Genomic DNA, 6,411 nt, shown 5'->3' on the forward strand with positions numbered 1-6,411 from the left:
ACGGTTGCAGATGGCAAGTCCCCAACCTTAGCTACTACGCGTTCAGGACGTGCTGGCCGAGACGCATGAACGCTGCAGGTGGCCCTGTGCCGCACTCCGTGGCACCGAGAATAACTAACTTTCGCTGGAGTCCCTCGTTTTCCAAGCTGTGTTTTTCAGTCTTGGCTTTAGGGACACCTACACTCCGCAGACCCATCACGCACACGCATACTCATATGCGCAAACACCCTTTCCTGTGATCTCAGGTCTTGGCTTGGGGCTTTCTTATAGGAGAAAAGGGGAGCCACAGGGCCCTTGCTTAGGCTTGTAGGACAGAGTTCCATCCATCCCCAAAGGTGAAAGGACTCCCTCACTTTGTCCTCCAACCTGCACATGTGATATAGACACTTGTGCCTACATACGTATATACATGTAAAAGTTTTACATTTAAAGTCTAAATCAACAATCTGCTTATGTATTATAGTCAGAGTCTCAAGTAACCCAGGCTGGCCTCCAACTCCTGATCCCCCTGCCTCCATTCCTGAGTCCTAGAATCATAGATCTGTGGTGCCAAGTTTGCTAAATGGTGTCCCTAGCCTCACCCCGGACCCCAGCCCCTGGTGTTTACTGAAATATGGTCTCACTCTGCAGTCCTAGGTGGCTCTGAACTCGCTATAGAGCTCAGGCTGGCTTCTAACAGGTAATAAAATGTGCTCCATAGGGGCTGGAGAGTGGCTCGGTGGTTAAGAGCACTGGCTGCTCTTCCAGAGGTCCTGAGTTCAAATCCCAGCAACCACATGGTGGCTCACAACTATCTGTAATGGGATCTGATGTCCTCTTCTGGTATGTCTGAAGACAGCTATAGTGTGCTCATATATAATAAATAAATCTTATTTTAAAAATGTGCACCCTAATTTACATAAACTAACTTTTACCTTTAGCTGTGGGGGAGGAAGGAGCCAGGCTAGGCTACTTCCTGGAGCCTTTGCAAGTGCTGTTCCTGTGTTAAGGTGTTAGCCTGCTCCACCTTACAACTCTTTCTGACTCCTTCAGCAACTGCAGCGTTTTCAGGAGGACTTCTTTATTGTTATTATTATTATTAATTTTGCCACTAATGGCACCTGTTCATTGCAGAAGTTTTGTGTAACTCTGGGTGTATATGTATAGAAAAGCAATGTGCAAATCAAACATTTACTCATGGTAAGTCATAAAGAAACTCATTTTAAAACAATCTTTTAAAATACATATAATTTTACTACTTATTAAAGAAGAAAGCAGTTTACATGCCGCGATGGATGGGCTTGTTTATTTTTACATAAAGACTTAAATTAGAGCTAAAATTATTATACTACAGGGCACTAAGCAGCTTCATAATTTTCATAGTTAATTGATAAATTCATTTAAAAATTCCCAAGCTGAGAGGGCCATTTCACATAAGTATGTGGGGCCAGGTGGCAGAATGATATTTTGGATCATTTTTTGAAATTCTGTCCCAGTCCCAAGAAAAAAAATTAAGGATATAATTTGGTGCTGTAGAGATAGCTCAGTCATTAAGAGCACTGGTTGCTCTTCCAGAGAACCCAGGTTCAATTACTAGCACCTACATGGCAATTCACAACTATCTGTAACTCCAGTCCCTGGAGATCTAACACCATTTGTGTGTGTGTGTGTGTGTGTGTGTGTGTGTGTGTGTGTGTGTGTGTGTATGTGAGTATGTATGTGAGTGTGTGTGTGAATATGTGTGTGTGTGTCTGTATATATGTGTGAGTATGTATGTGTGTGTGTGTGAATATGTGTGTGTGAGTGTGTATGTGAGTGTGTGTGTGAATATGTGTGTGTGAGTGTGTATAAATGTGTGAATATGTACCATACATGTGGAGGTGTCAGTGAACATTAGAAAAGAGCACTGGATCCCCTGGAGCTGAAGTTGCAGGTGGTTGTGAGCTGCCCCATCAGTTGCTGGGAACATAGTGACTGCAGGAACAGCCGTACTGCGGACTACTGAGCCGTTTTTCCAGCCTCCCAAGCCACCTACTCAATGTTTTTATTTCCTATGAGTCGAAATTCAAACAGCTATGTTTAAAATCGAACACCTTACCACAACTCGATGCACTTAATATTTCCATACTGAGCAACGGCACTAAGAGACTTTGTTTTCCACGAGAAACTTTGGTTTCTGTAAAGGTGAAAACTGTATGTTCAGCAAGGCGACGAACAAGCAAAGGAATGCTGGCTCCCATCATACGACGGTCTGAGGTGTGACTTGAGGTGGTTCAGGCGGTACCACCAGCATTACCAGTTAGGATGGCTCACAGCACAAAGCACAGCTAGTCAGTGTTCAGAACCGAGGCCGCAGTCAAGTCACGGGACATAACCCTTGGGATTCCGTCCGTTTTATTTTGAATAGAGGTTTGGTCTTTGCTTTTCACTACTGCTAATTTTTTTTCTTGGTTCTCACATTTAGTTTGGACACCCCGTGTGGGATGCAGTCATGGGAGCTGAGTTTTAGGCAGCTGTATTTTATAACAGCATGAAACAGAAGCAGGAAGAGAGAGACTATGTCATTGACTATGAGGAAGGACAGACTGGACGGTACCTGCTGGACGGTCAATCTGAAACCCAAAAGTCAGGGTGGACTGGACTGCGGGCAAACTCGGGCTGGCTCAGGCTCACCCAAGTGCCCTCCGTACATCTTTCCACAGAGGCAGGACTAAGTGCTAACCTACTGACCTCACCCGCCATGGCGTCTGATACACAGAACTACGTCTTATTCACACCTGCCCCTTGCAACAGAAAGAACTGGCGCGAGGCCACTGAAGAGTTCTAGAACTCAGTGCACGTTGGTATGAATGGTCAGCAGTGAGCGGTCGGTCCTCTTTTCCTCCTCTACAGCTCTGGCACCATAGCCATTATGAATGACACCATGGCCATCAGGACCAGGAAGTTCATGACGAAGCATCTGCTTGAGAGGAAACAGACAGACATTGGTGTCCTTCGTCCTGAGAAGGCAACAGTACGGAAGACAGAAATTCGGGAAAAGCTAGCTCAAATGTACAAAACCACACCAGACGTCATCTTTGTGTTTGGATTCAGAACCCACTTCTGTGGTGGTAAGACAACTGGCTTTGGCATGACCTATGACCTATGATTCCTTAGATTATGCAAAGAAGAAGGAGCCTAAGACAGACTAGCAAGACATGGTCTCTATGAGAAGAAGACCTCTGCAAACAGCGAAAGGAACGCAAGGACAGATTGAAGAAAGTCAGGGGGCTGCAAAGGCCAATGTCGGTGCTGGCAAAAAGCCAAAGAAGTGGATCTGCAGTGACTTGATGATCTAGTGTGATGTGCAGGTTTCTGAGAGGACAAATAAACTAAAAAGCTTCTACAAAGAAAAGAGAGAGAGAGAAAGTTCTAGAACTCCAGATTGACTCTGATGCACACTTGGCAGGAAGCAGGAACAGCCCAAGTTCCAGGAGAACATGTTGCATGAGACCCTGGGTGAAAGCAAAGAAAACAACAAATGCTAAAACTTGTGGTGGAGCCAAACAATGTTTAGTTTCTGGCTGGCTCTGAAGGGTCCACTCAGCTTATGGAATAGCATTAATTCAGTGAGAGAGCTCTGAAGTCAGGGCAAGTGCAGGGAGACTCTGCCTCCAAACATAACACGTAGCCAGGTGTGGGGAGGCATGCATAGAAGCTCAGCAGTTGGGAAGTTGAGTCAAGAGGATCTATCAAGATTATTTTTGAATGCATGGTTAGTTTTAGAGGCCAGCCTGGCCTCATATAAGGCCCTGTCTCATGGGGAAATATACATTTTTTTCAAGAATAATATATATATATATATTCAAGAATAATATATATACTCAAGTATAATATACATATTTAAGAATAATATATATATACAAGAACATATATATTCAAGAATTATATATATACAAGACTATACACACACACACACACACACACACGCACACACACACAAGAATATATATATCTTCAAGAAGAGCAAGCAGGTCTTTCGAGGCAGGTCTTTCGAGGCAGGTCACTGGCAGGTTCCTGAAAGCAGGGAATTGGTACTTGCTGTGTGATACTTACTTGGAGCTTCCTGTTTAAACATCAGTGCCCTCCCTGGGAACTGGTCACCAGGCCCAGTGTGTGGTACAAGAAGGAGGGTAGTGTGAAGTGGGACAGGAATCTCTGTTGGCTGTCGAGGGTTTTAATCCAGCAGTGTGGATTCTCTGGCTGAACATGGACCTGCCCTTAACACACACCTTTAATCCCAAACAGTGAAGGTCTTGTTAGTTCGTAGAAGGAAGCACCCATGCTTGAGAGTCCTACATGGAGGGGCAGACAAGGTGATAAATCAGAGAAAGATTTGACAGAATCAGATATGCGTAACTCTCAGGAGAACAGAGAGGAAAAGGAAGCTAAGAGATAGCAAGCAAAGAGAAAAGGTAAAAGGGGGCAGTTTTACCAGAGAGACAGGTTGCAGAGAGAGAGAGAGAGAGAAAGGGGGAGAGAGCAAGCTAGACACAAAACAAACCAGAGAATGAGAAGGAGCCAGAAAATTCGAACAGATTGCCAAAGTCAGGATGAGGCCATGCAGAGCTCATCCAGGCGTTTAAAGAAGTCAGTTTGAATCAGTCAGCATGGAGAGGAGTTTGAGCCAGGACAGCTGAGTTGACCAGCCAGTCAGAGGTCAGAAAGAACTAGAAAGGGTGAGCTTTTCCAGCTGTAAGTCTCAGAGGCTAGAAACATTCTAAGCCTAGTAAGAGTGTACAGAGGCTAGTAGCTTCAGGGACTAGGCCTTGACTAGTAGTGGATGGACTAGTAGTGGATGCCTCAGAGACAACAATTCCAGCAGACAAAGAGAAGATACTTTTACAGTTGGCCAGAGCCATTCTTTCCCCTCATTTCTCTTTTTACTTATCAACAGATTCTTTTAAAAAAAATTAAATATATTGTTTCACTCTTTGACCTAAGCTGGCCTCAGACTTGAGGCCCACCTGCCTCAGCCTCCAGAATTATGGTCACTGGCATTTAACCTCATGTCCTGCAGAACCTTTAATTGCTAGTTTGTTTATTTGTTTCTCTGGAAAGACTAGAGAGTAAGTTTTCCAGCTTCTCACACAGCTAGGTCTACCTATGTGGCTATCCACGCAACCCATGCCTTCCCTGGGCAGCAAGAGCGGTGTCCACACAACTCTGGAATACAGTACCCCCTACCTCCAGCTTTTCTTTCTCCTGTGGCTTCAGTGACCTCAAGTTATCTACAGTTTGATAATATTAAGTGAATTTTCCATACAGGAATAAACAATAATCTTCAAATTGCAAATGTTTTTGTTGGGATCCAGGAGTTGCCTCACAAAGCACTCAAACACTGGTCCCGGTCAGACAGGCGTAGTTTATAGAGGATATGTACACCCTGGGACTGGTTCACTAGGGTCATGGTCCCGATTCCAGAACTGAAACCAAGTTAAGATCCTACAAGGCTTTAAAGCCCAAAAATACATCTGTGACCAAGTGGTTTCACCTCTCAGGATTTAGGGATGAGGGATGTCCTTGGGAACATGTCTTTGTTGTACGCTTTTCCTGCCTCCACTGGTTGGGGTATCCAGCTGTGGCAGGGGACTTGTCTAATATCCACATCTTAACTTGTCTACCAGGATGGGATTTATCTAACATTCATGTCTTAACTTGCCAACCAGGATGTCAGTTACCCACATACATGTTGCTTCCTGCCAAGTAGGATGTCAGTTCCCAGGAAGGTCTTGGGAACTTAAACTGTACTAGAACACTACTCAAAATGAAGTCTTATTCCAAATAGCTTCTGATATTGGTGCAGGTGTCTCTCTTAGGTTGGGGTCCATCCCAGGAGTAGCTTATAAAGGCAAATACCGTAAAAGCTCATACATAGGTGCAGGAAGTGCTGTTGGGTGGACGGTTTGGTTCCAAACTTATTGTGGTTAACGACACAAAGCAGTTCTACTGACTTCTCTCATGACTGGATTCCAAGGGCACAGAACGTAACAGTATGTAATCAACTTGGGCAGGAGAAAGTTTCCTAGAATCATCAGAAACATGTGAGACAGTTTCCTTATCAGGCTAGCCAAGCAACACTTCACCTAGGCCTTAACATTCCGTTGCGGCCTTAATATTCTAGCTAGGTCCTAACAGCTTTCTGAGTAAAATGATGAAGTCTTGTCTGTTTGTCTCTGCTCTGCCTGGAACTTGAATCATCTTCTTGTCTAGAGAGTTCATGTTGCATATGCTGCCCACATGTAACTTACTCGGTACCCATCTTGCTTACTGGATCAATAGCTACAGTACTGGGTGCTGATACTGGTGGTCAGGTCACCCTAGTGCACTTAATGGCAGCTCCAAGTGCAGAGTCAGTGATGCCGAAGTTCAGAGAGATCAGAGGCATCGTAT

At 44.5% G+C, this 6,411-nt stretch overlaps 1 pseudogene across 1 annotated transcript; it reads left to right on the top strand.

The window, feature by feature from the left end:
- The first annotated feature begins 2,890 nt into the window (after window positions 1-2,890).
- On the top strand, window positions 2,891-3,317 carry LOC308438824 (small ribosomal subunit protein eS24-like; annotated as a pseudogene). The gene has a single exon. The product of its transcript is annotated as a small ribosomal subunit protein eS24-like (transcript).
- Window positions 3,318-6,411: the final 3,094 nt, after the last annotated feature.

This window comes from Micromys minutus, assembly GCF_963924665.1.
Source record: "Micromys minutus genome assembly, chromosome: 28".
Classification (NCBI taxonomy): domain Eukaryota; kingdom Metazoa; phylum Chordata; class Mammalia; order Rodentia; family Muridae; genus Micromys; species Micromys minutus.